This window comes from Leucopleurus acutus (assembly GCF_964270905.1).
Source record: "Leucopleurus acutus genome assembly, chromosome: 4".
Taxonomy (NCBI): domain Eukaryota; kingdom Metazoa; phylum Chordata; class Mammalia; order Artiodactyla; family Delphinidae; genus Leucopleurus; species Leucopleurus acutus.
In genome coordinates, this window is record NC_139146.1 from 35,708,531 (window position 1) to 35,721,606 (window position 13,076).

Consider the following 13,076-nt stretch of genomic DNA (forward strand, 5'->3'; position numbering starts at 1 on the left):
GTGTATATATCAATTCCAATCTTCTAATTTATCCCTCCCCCTCACCTTATGGGGTATATTTTCAATCTAATGAATTCCACATTTCTCAATTTTTGAAAATTCCTCAGCCATAGCCTCTTTGAATATTTCTTCTTATTTCCTCTACTCACTTCTTCTGGAATTCTTATTAGATTTCAGTATGAATGTTGGAGCCTCTTTAGCTCCATTTCCTCCACTTCCTTTAATTAATCATATTTTTAAAATTACTTTATCTATCTAGACTGAATTCTGAGAAAATTCCTGAGTATGATCTTGCAGTTCAATGATTCTCTCTTTGACTTTGACCTGTCTAGGGTTTATCCTATGTGCTCATAAGGGTTTTATTTCATTTATTTTGATTTTTCATATACTCACATAAGTTGACATACATAGGATCGAACATAATCCTTTCCTCCTTCTACATCACCAGCCTATCCCCATTTCCACTATACTTCCACCACATAGGCCTTCCACCAGTTTCTATAGTTCTTTTCCTTTTTTCCAAGACTAAAATTTTTTTAATTCAATTACTGTGTTTTTCATTTCCAAAATTTCTATTTGTTTTCATATCCACATGTTCTTACTTCATTTCTTCCTGTATTTTTCTTTTTTCTTGTTCTGCATTATTCCTTTATTCGTATCTTTGAGGATCATAAACATACTTATTCTGAATGACTTTTTGGATTATTCTTTTTTTTTTTTTGCAGTACGCGGGCCTCTCACTGTCGTGGCCTCTCCCGTTGCAGAGCACAGGCTCCAGACGTGCAGCCTCAGCGGCCATGGCTCACAGGCCCAGCCGCTCCACAGCATGTGGGATCTTCCCGGACCGGGGCACGAACCTGTGTCCCCTGCATCAGCAGGAGGACTCTCAACCACTGCACCACCAGGGAAGCCCATTGGATTATTCTTTTATTTTCATGCATCTAGGATGAATTCATCTTCCACTTATTGATTTTGATAGATGTGTTTCCTAAAATTAATTTCCCACGTTTTGGAATTTGGATTTTGTAGATTTTTCTCTAGTTGGAGGTTCTTGTTGACTCTCTGTTTCCTCCACTCACCTCTCTTTTGCCCAATAGTTTGGCAGTCCAGAACCAAAGAGCATACTGGCTGCTCAGAGCTCCTGCCACCTAATAATATTGGGCATACTGAAAATCAATTTGCTGCATAAGAGGGAAGCTTGGCTCCAGACCTTAATAAACATCACAGAAGGAAGATAGCTAACTCTGCCACTCATATGCCTGGTGCAAATAACAAAACGATTCAGAATTTGATTAAGTTATTTTAGTAACAGTTTCACTAGAGGGAGTGAAACTAAATTCACTCATATTTATTAGTCTCTTAGTTTTCTATCAGAAAAGAGCTTTATAAACAATAGTCTTTAAATCAAATCATGCGAACCCTAAAGAATATGATATCGGAGCCTCCAAATTTACTCGGCTCCTTCATAGAAAACATGATTGCAGAGTTCCCAATTTAATACATTCCCTTTAAGTGAGCAACACTTCTTTCAGGATTCTGTATATAACAATGCCAATAAACAATTTAGCATGAGATTACAAACAAACAAACAACAACAAAAAAAACACATGTATCCAGAAACCTCAGACTCAGGCTTTGCATAAGTCACAACCTCAGGCAGGGATCCTAGTAAATATTCAGTCTCCTCTGCTGCTGTTTTAGTCCCTGGATTGAAACCAAACCTGGCTTGGTTTTTCGCTCTCTTCCCTTTACCTCGTAAGAGCTGAACTCCCAGCAGATCCTTGGCTTCATTCTCTTCATTCGTGTATGCTGCTGTGTCACTTCTGGTTTATAGAAATTTTTATTTTATTTTAATTTTCTCTTATGGTGTATTCATCAAGAATAATATGCTTGGATGCAGTGGAGTGAAGTAAGGGAATGCCCAAAAGCATGAATTTATAATTCCTGCTCCCTCTATTTTTTATTAGATAATACTTCTTATAGAATAAGGGAACTATCTTCGTTACTATATAAGACAAAATCCATCTTTATTAATCACTACTTAAAGAAATAAAATGGAGTGTACATAATGCTTCAAAAGCAAAAACATCTTGCTTAAGAGACATAAAATCAAAATCTTATAAATGATCATTTAATTTTTGCTATCTAGTGGCTAAGAACATCTCCTAGAATATAACATCTTAGCTCAAATAAAAATGATAAACAAACCTAACAAAAATTCAAAAAGAATATACTTGATGGCCTTTACCAGAAAAAAAGTAGGAGTGATAGGAAATAATCAAATTAAAAATATATTTGTATTTCAACATTTACCATGAAATAGTTTAAATTTTAAATAGTGTGTGCATTTGGGGGCCAGGAAGAAGAAAAATAGGTCTACAGGCAATGGAAATGTAGTTGGAATATCAAATCTCTTGAATTTCAAATCTATTTTTATCTATTTTGATCAAGATGTATCCTAAGTTCTTAGTTCCTGGCATAAAGAGATACTCAATTACCAAGGATCAGTCTGGAATACGTGATTGATATAATGTTTCTTGACCTCATCAATACAGTTGACAAGAAGTCCCCCAAGACAATAGAAATAAAAACAAAAATAAACAAATGGGACCTAATCAAGTTTACAAGCTTTTGCACAGCAAAGGAAACCACAAACAAAATGAAAAGACAGCCTACAGAATGGGAGAAAATATTTGCAAACAATGCAGCGGGCAAAGGCTTAATTTCCAAAATATACAAACAGCTCATACAATACAATAACAAAAAAAGCCCAATCCAAAAATGGGCAGAAGACCTAAATAGACATTTCTCCAAAGAAGACCTACAGATGGCCAAAAAGCACATGAAAAGATGCACAACATCGCTAATCATCAGAGAAATGCAAATCAAAGCTACAATGCAGTACCACTTCACACCAGTCAGAATGGCCGTCATTAAAAAACCTACAAATAACAAATGCTGGAGACAGTGTGGAGGAAAGAGAACCCTCCTGCGCTGTTGGCGGGAATGTAAGTTGGTACAGCCACTGTGGAAAACTGAGGTTCCTCAGAAAACTAAAAACAGAATTACCATATGATCCAACAATCCCAATCCTGGGCATACACATGGACAAAACTATAATTCAAAAAGATACATGCAGCCCTATGTTCATAGCAGCACTATTCACAATTTCTAAGACACGGAAACAATCTAAATGTCCATTGACAGATGAATGGATAAAGAAGATGTGGTACACATATACAATGGAATACTACTCAGCCATAAAAAAGAATGAAATAATGCCATTTGCAGCAACATGGATGCAACTAGAAATTATCATACTAAGTGAAGTAAGTCAGAAAAAGACAAATACCATGTGATATCACTTATATGTGGAATCTAAAATATGAGACAAATGAACCTTTCTATGAAACAGAAACATAATCACGGACATAGAGAACAGACTGGTGGTTGCCAAAGGGGAGGGGGTTGGGGGGGAAGGGTGGAGTGGAAAGTTGGGTTTAGCAGTTGTAAGCTTTTATATATAGACTAGATAAACAAAGAGGTTCTACTGTATAGCAGAGAGAACAATATTCAATATCCTATAATAAACCATAACGGGAAAGAATATTTAAAAAAGAATATATATATATATATGTATAACTGAATCACTTTGCTGTACAGCAGTAATTAACCCAACACTGTAAATCAACTATACTTTAAAAAAAATTAAAATACATTTTTGAAAAGAATTTTGGAAGAGAATGAAATATTCTCATGGAAATCAAAGGAGGAGCATATTAGAGCAGGAAGAGTCATTTTGGAAAATGATCCTCAACTTCATTGCCCTCAATTTTGTATACGAAAAGAGGAAGTGAGGATATTCAATGGTGTCAGGAAAGCTCAATCAGGAATCAGCTGGTATGTACTCTGAACCATTTAAAATGGCAAAAAGGAAGGAAGAGTTTTCTGACGATGGTTTCTGACCAGTCTGAATTTGTAGCACACTTGGTAAGCTTGGCTCTAATACTTGCTTTGTGAGCTCTTTGCTGAAGGAAGCCCAAAGATAGAATTCACTGATACTTCTTTCGAGATATTGATCACTCTGTACGTACCTATTCATGAAGAGGAAAATTAGTCAATGTCCATTTTGACATGGTGTATTGAGATAGAGCTGGTAATCTTCTGTCAATGTGAGCATTATATATAATGTACACTTGTGAGCATTGTATACAATGTACAATATATATTAATACATTTGGTAAAAAGACTTTCTGATTAAATTTGATTAGGCCCTTGACATTTATTTTTAAAGCTTGATACTCTTTGACAGTAAAACAGAATAATGTCACTTAAAAAAAATACAGCTGATAAGGCTCGTGTTACTTTGGGAATGATTAAAGAAATAAAACTGAATAACAAGTACAATTAGGTAAACTAATCATTAGCTCCTGATCTTTCTCAATATTCACTTATTAGTAGGTTGAAGTCATCCTGAATGAAAATGAAAATAAAATAGCTTCAGACAATCTAATTCCAGAGAATACTATCCACAGTCATCATCTGGAAAAGGTGATATAACCCATGTAGGGGCACCTGCTCTAACAGAGGGTCATTAGATCCATGAGTTGCCCTCTGTCTTAACAGCTTGCTCCCCACATCATCCAGAGAAGCCAGCAAAAGTTCTATCTTTCTTTTCCCTTTTACTCTACCTGGAGACTTCCTCTGAGTTGTCTGGCTACCCAAATGGATCTCACTGATGAGAACCCAGAGCTCAATGCCTCCAAAGGTAATGGGCTCATAGCACGCCACGCCCAGAAGGTAGGCAAAGGAGGGGGAATTTTATCCTTGTCTCCATTTTTCCTGCCTCTCATCATAAATCATGAATTCATTCTGGCAACTTTGTCCCCAGCATCAATCATGCTAAGCTGAATGACAAAATCTGGTCAAGGGGCAAAGATTAGTAAGAATGGTAATTTGACCCAGCTAGAGTTATTTTCATTTTATTTTACTATTTCTTCAATTATCAAGCAAAGGAGATCAAGGACATGGATGATGCAAGTGGATTCTGCTCTAATGTTTCTCAGAGTAGAGACCAGGGTTTTATGAAGGATACACATGTCTGAAAATCCCAGAAATAGTGGTTTTCTAGTTTCATTCCCCTTTTAGACAGGAAACATCAGTCCATCATACTGGCTTTTGGAAGCAGAGTGGAAAGGACTACATTGGGAAGAACTCTTTCTCTTTGTGGGTGTTTGAGGAATCTCTCACCTGTGGTTCCCTTGATACAAGTAATGACTCCCCCCAGCTGTTTGCTCATGACTGACTCCTGCCCCAGCCACTGATATCCAGGAGGGGCTTTGAGAGAAGCCCCACTCAAGGAGAACCACTCCAGCTTTCTTTCAATGGGTGTACATCTAGTGTATAAGAAAACACAGGAACTAATGCCCAGGTTTGGGGTTGATAATTTCTTTTTATAAATTTTCTTGTTCTACGTTAAGTTTTATTTTTATTGAAATACTGTGTGCACCGAGTTTACAAATCAAATTGTGTGAAAAAGCTTAAAACAGAAACAGCAGTTTCTACTCCTTATCTATTACCCACTCCTGTTCCTCTGAGGCAGCTGCTTTCAAATATCTTACCTAGGTAATGTGGGCATTGAACTCTGTTTCCAAATAATAGATGCATAAATTCCTACAGGATTGGGTTGTTATCAGTGAGTTTATTTGGGGTTTTTTTTTCAGTCTGAAGAAGCCAGGTAAAGGGGATGAGCTATTTTTTAGGGATTCCTTGGGATTTGCTTCCACTTTCAGTTAACTCTCCAATAGTTTCTCACAAGATGACAGGTTATCTCACAAACAGAAAATTCTAATTACAAACTTGTTTAGAAGAAATTGAAAAATAAACAATCAAGGGTACACTCTAGCAAAGAGGTCAGTGTTTTGCTGTAATGAGCACTACTATTAGGTTTTCAAATAAACACTACTATTCTGTGCACTAAGAAAATTCAGGCTGTTCTCACACATACATTTGCAAAAGAACTTCAAAAATGAATTTTCAAAAACCAAACTAAACAGTTTTTCTCAAAATACTTAGAGAAACGTATGAACAATAAAGCGAAACCAGGGCGTTTTACTGTTGAGCAGATCTTACACTTCACCAAATTAAATAAGTGTTTTATTCTAAAAATTCAGTGTATCCTCTTGTACTGGGATATATACGTTAATGATTGTAAAAGTCAAAGAAGCAAAAAAACAGATACGTGGAAATCATAATCAAAACAATCACGCTTACCCACCATGCAAATGTTAATGTATGTGCCCCACTTGTCAATTTGTTCTGCTAATTACATATGCAATGCCCTTCATAGATTCTGGAATAAAATGATGTGGTTCTCAATATTACTGATATATACTCATTTCAGAGATTGCATTTCAGAGATGGCTCTAAGTGTTAAAAAATTATGTATTACGGGACTTCCCTGGCGATCCAGTGGTTGAGACTTTGCCTTCCAATGCAGCAGGTGCAGGTTCGATCCCTGGTCAAGGAGCTAAGATCCCACATGCCTCACAGCCAAAAAAACAAAACATAAAACAGAAGCAATATTGTAACAAATTCAATAAAAGGCTTTAAAAATGGTCCACATCAAAAAAATCTTTAAAAAGATTATGTATTATGGTCCATTCTAGTTGTAGTGTATCAATTAACATTTTTAGGAAGAAACTTACTTCATGGGTATTTTCATGCTTCTCTCAGAACAGAAATAACTTCTTTGGGGACAATCATTTTTTACCAGTATTAAAGTATGTGTATTCCACTTCTTATAATATCATGAAGATGTTGAGGGCGTAATAACTGTCATCAACTGATGCTTCAAAAAGATATACATCAAGCATTTAAATAATTTAAAAACTAGGATATAAGGAAAATGAGACTGAGCCCAACTCTCAAAGAGCTAACTGCCTGTTGGGAAGTCATATGATGCGCCAAGTTATAGGTACTACCTATGGTACTACAGGAACACAGAGGATAAGAAGCCAGAGGCTTCTTAGGAAACGGTGTTTGAACTGATTCTGGAAAAAAAAAAAATAGGAGTTAGTCACAAAAGGAAGGGGATGCTGAAATATATCAGTGGTATTAGTGATGCACAAGAAGGCAAGGGTTCAAAAAACACTTAGGAAAAAAACCCATAGGACTTGTTGATTAGTTAGCTGTGGGCTCTAAGCAAGAGTAGGAGTTAAAAGTAACTTTCAATTTTTTTCTCTTAGATATTAACTGGGTTGTTGTAAACCAACTGAAAATTACAACAAAGGAGACAGAGCTAGTTTAATGAAAAGTATGAGGCTAGTTTGGGAAATTTTGAGATGTTCATGTGATGTTCAGTAAAGAGTCAGATGTATATTTCTAAAGCTTAGAAAAGATTTTGGTTTAGACATATAGATTTGGGAGTTATCTGCCTACAAATGGTAACTAAAACAATGATGGGGACAGAGAATAAAAACAGCAGAGGGGGCTTCCCTGGTGGCGCAGTGGTTGAGAGTCCACCTGCCAATGCAGGGGACACGGGTTCATGCCCCGGTCTGGGAAGATCCCACATGCCGCGGAGCGGCTGGGCCCGTGAGCCATGGCTGCTGAGCCTGTGCGTCCGGAGCCTGTGCTCCACAATGGGAGAGGCCACAACAGTGAGAGGCCCGCGTACCGCAAAAAAAAATAAAATAAAATAAAAACAGCAGAGGACTTTGAATGAAGCCATAGGGAACCATAATATCTAAGAATAAGGCAAAGATAAGGAGCTTACCAAGGAGACCAAAGAGCAATGGCCAGAAAGAAGGGAACCAGGGAAGGGACATATGTTAGACTCGAAGGGATCAGAGCTATACTGTCCAACAGAGTATCCACCAGTCCCATGTGGCTACTGAGGGCTTGAAATTTCCTAGTGCACCTGAGGAATTAAATTTTTAATTTAATTTAAAAACTGATAATTGATTCCGTTTTTTAAAAACTTTTAAGTATGTTTAAGATAACTTGAGTATGTGAATCTATTTTTTAATGATAAGTTTTATAAACTCTCAACAAGATTAAGTGTTCTGATCAAAATTTAGCATCAGAATTTTGACATACAGTGAATATAAAATACACTCATTTTGAAGATTTTTGTATGAAGAACAAAGTATAAAAATATTTCATTAAAGCTTTTGTATACTGATTACATGTTGAAACGATAATATTTTGGATATATTTGGTTAACTAAAATGTTATTCAAGTTAATTTCACTTGATTTTCTTTTTAACTTTTGAAAGTGGCTAGTAGGTATCATGGCTTTCATTTTATTTCTATTGGACATACAATATTTCAGGAAAGAAGTAACCATGAATGTAGGGAGACAATTCTCCATAGATCTCCTGTTTCTGTAGATCTTGTAAGTAAAGCACAGTGTACCCTTTATTCCAACATATCTTTTCAAGGATATTTGTATAAGAAAAAGCCTTGGAAAATGAAGATGTCTCACTGCAGAACAAAGAAAAGGCATACTTACTTACTACCCATTATAAAAGATATAGATTTCTTAAGCTCAGGGTTCCTCTTTTGTGATTAAATCCACTGTGTGTGCAAGTGTCACTTGACCCTCTTTGCAATGTCTTGTGGGAACTGGGGTTTAAAAAACCAGTACAGGGGCTTCCCTGGTGGCGCAGTGCTTAAGAATCTGCCTGCCAATGCAGGAGACACGGGTTCGAACCCTGGTCCAGGAAGATACCACACGCCACGGAGCAACTAAGCCCGTGAGCCACAACTACTGAGTCCACGTGCCACAACTACTGAAGCCTGCGTGCTTAGAGCCCGTGCACCACAACTACTGACGCCCTCGCGCCTAGAACCCGTGCTCCGCAACAAGAGAAGCCACCGCAATGAGAATCCCACACACTGTAACGGAGAGTGGCCCCCGCTCGCCACAACTAGAGAAAGCCCAACTGCAGCAATGAAGACCCAATGCAGCCAAAAATAAATAAATAAAAATTTTTTAAAAACTACAAAAATGCTGATATTCTGGCTACTGTTATTGCAGTAATAAGTAATAAATTTTTGTTTTTTATAAGTAATAAACTTTTCCTCATCCCTGACCCAGAAGTCTTGGGTCTTCTACCCACATCCATGAAATTGTGGCAGGCTAACTTATTAGCTTACAAGAAGGGTAAAATCTCAGACATTTCGCCGTTCTCGACAGTGACTCTGTCAGGTATATATTGCTGTATAACAAAATGCCCTAAAATTTAGTAGCTTAAAACAATAACAATTAAAGATAGACATATATATCAATGGAATGAAATAGAGAGTCCAGGAACAGACATAAACAAAAAGATCAAATGACTTTTTTAGAAAGGTACAATGGCAATTCAATGTAGTATAGAGAATATTTTCAATGAATGGTGCTGGCACAAATGACTATGCATATGCCAAAAATGAACATAAATCCATACCTCACATCTTATATAAAAATTAACTCCAAATAGACCATAGACATAATTTAAAATCTAAACCTGTAAAACTTTAAAAGTAAACATAAGAGAAAACCTTTGTGACTCTGGGTTAGGCCAACAGTTCCTAGATATGACACCAAAAGTACAATACACAAAAGAAAGAAATGATAAATTGGGCTTCATAAAAATTACAAACATTTGTTGTGTGAAAGACATTGTTAAGACAAATCATAAACTGGGAGCATATATGTGTAAATAACATCTGGTAAAGGACTTGTATCTAGGATATATAAATAACTCCTAAGACTCAAAAGTAAGAAAACAAACAGCCAAATTTTAAAAAGTAAGCAAAGTATCTGAACAGATATACAATCCATATTTTTAAAAAATGGGCACAGAAGCAAAGGACTATTTAATCCAAATAGAGAATTCAAAAAGTAAGATATAAATATTACTAATAAGCAATAAAAGAACATTCAATCCTATTTGCAGTCAGGGAACTGCAAATTAAAACAATAAAATATCCTTTTTCCCCATAAATTTGAAAAAATTTTATCAGTATCAGAAATACTGATAATATCAAGTGATGGTGAAGGAATGGAGAAATGAACACTCACATACTCTTGGCTGTAATACAAATTATTTAGGAAGCAATTTGGTAGTGCTTATTATAATTCAAAACAAGCATATCATTTGGGTCAATATTTCAACTTCTAGTGATCTATTCTATGAAAATAAAATCATGAAAGTGTAAAGATGTATCAATACATAGATGGATTTTGTATTATAAGCTGTAACGAAAAAATTGGCAACAATCTAAATTTCCATAAAAGATCGGCTAAATAAACTACAATGTAACCATACAATTGAATATTAGGCAGATAAAAATAAGGAAGATCTACATGCTGGTTTGTTAGTGTAAAAAGCAAACTGCACACCAATAAGTAGAGAATGATTCCATTCTTGAAAATATAAATGTGGCTGCTTCTCTATATAGATTTCTTGCATCTATTCAAAATAAGATTGGAAAGGAACTTAATTAACATAAGCCACTTTAGGGAAGATGAAATTTGATGGGTGGGTGGTAAGGAATATTCACTTGACAGCCCTAGATAATTTTTTAGAGTACTGGAATTACAGATGATTCTTATTTTTGTTGTCTTCTAGCATTTTTCTGAAATAAAGAATAATTGCTGAAGCAAAGTCCTAGGAGACTGAGAGGAAAGAATCAAGGGCATAAATGGAAGGATCCATCTCGGAAATGGCAGACACCTCATTCTCAGGAAGGGCATGAAAAGTGGCAAGAATTGGTGGGGATATAGATCAGTTGGAGTCCAGGCTGTAGGGGTGGGAGGGCTGGGTGATGAGACATGGCTTGCCTGACAGCTGTGATTTCTCAATAAGGTTGAAGATGGGACCCAGGGTTGAGAAGAGTGGTCAAGGTTTGGAACAGTCAATGAGGGAAAGAGGAGGGATATTCACCAAGGACAAGGGAGGAAAAGTGCACCTGTGAAGTTTTTATTATCTAGTCCTAGAAGTAGCAGACAAGGTGTAAGACAGGCTGGGAGGGTAGCCTTACTTTCCGGACAGGAAGAGGGGAATGGATTTTGGTGGACTGCCATCAGTCTCTGTGGCACTATGACTACCTTAGATTTTGTCTGTAACCTAGATCGCTTTTCCCACCCCCTCACACGTCCATATTCTACCTGACACTCATCCATACTCGATTTTAAGAAGTTTCTTTTTTTATGAAGACATTATACACTTACTGAAGCTGAAAGGAACCTTAGAAATACCAATTTCCCCATTTTGTGGATGAGAAAATGGTGAATCACAGAGATAAATGATTTTCTAGTGAGGCAATAGTTTATAAATGGTGGAATTAGACTGACCCAGGTCAGGGCAGTTTCCAAAATGCCACACAAACCCTGTGTAACCATGATTAAAAAGAAAAGGATACTATGTCTGAGATCATCACAAATAGTTGTCACAAAACTAAAATATGGCTTGTGCTTTGGAAATTAAACATAGTATCTATTAAACAAAAATTACTCCTGTTGAAGGTGATGGCATAATACAAATATACTGCAATTAATTTTATATGAGATGCATAAAAGAACTGAGTACAAGTAAGTAATTTGAGATGATGCAGGATCTTCTCCAAATCCTAAAATTTATACCACATTCAAGAACTGCAAAGCACTATCCAAGGCTACGTCATGCTTTCGGAAGGATTACAGTGCCCTCTGCAGCTTCAGCAGAAATAAGCCCAAATTTGATTTAAAAACAAAACAAAACAAAACAAACAAACAAAAAAAAACCCAGTAATTTAAATGTCAACATGGAAGTGTATGCAATTAACATGCCTCAGAAATTCACTTTACTTTTAAACTGAATTAAAATACGTATGTAAAGATCACATTTTAAGCAAAATGCACTACAGCATGTATAGCAGGTATCATTTGTGTAAAAGATATGCAATATAGAAGAAGATACATATATGTGTGTGTCTATAGATTAATTTGAGGATAGTACTCTAGAACATGGCACAGTTGCCTTTGGGGAGATAAACTAGCACCCTGGGGATCATACGTGGGAAGAAGATTTCTTTTCACTGTGACTCTTCTGGTACTACTTAAATTTTTCATCACATGCATGTATTAATTAATCTTTCAGGTAAGAAGAAAAGTTAATCAATAAAAATTTTGATTACCTTTTAAAGAAACGGTATGCATCCAAATTTTAAGCCTCTCTCTCCAGAAGTTCCTTAACTTCAGACAAGTTCTTTAACCTGTTAAAAACAAAACAACATGCCCAAAATGGAGTCACTTATGCTAAGCCCCCTATCCACAAACTGAGATTGAACTTAATCACAGTTTTAGCTCACCCAGAAATGGAATCGTAAGCCAGTCAGTCAGGAATGGCCTAATCAGTTAGGTAATCTGACTGATAGAACCTGGCCACCCCCTAAAGGAAAGTAACTTTTCAATTACCAACCCCCTTTTTTGCCCAGTATAACTTCCTGTCCCGTTGTGCCTATAAAAGTCTTTCATTTTATACTGGTCCTTGGAGCCCCTTTCTGTTAGACTGGATGCTGCCTGATTCACATCAGCTTTTGATCAAATAGACTCTTAAAATTTTTAATATGCCCTTGTTTATCTTTAACAAGTTTCTTTGCCCTCCCTAACCACTTAATTTAAATGAAAACATAGCTTCTTTAACTCTGTGTTATCTTATTAGATATACCCAGCATCTTCACAATTTAGCTGTGAGAAAAGTAGTCTATACTAGCTCACATTTGTTTAACCAAAGCAATATTGAATAGACTACAAAAGAGTAGACTATTTTATTTACAGTTTTTATCTACTAACTAATCTCTTAAATTTGGGAGAAAGTAATCAATATTCACTAAGATATTAATAATTATGAAATAGTATACAATGAAAGGTAGGTTTGTTTTCTAACTCAGTGCTCCCCTCCGAAGGAAATTAAGTGTATTCCGTGTATCTTTTCAGAAATTATGTCAATATTATTGAGCAACTGAATATTTTAATTTATAGGCAATATTATTGAGTAATAAATATATCAATTTATTGAGTAATTGAATAAGCAATTTTTTAA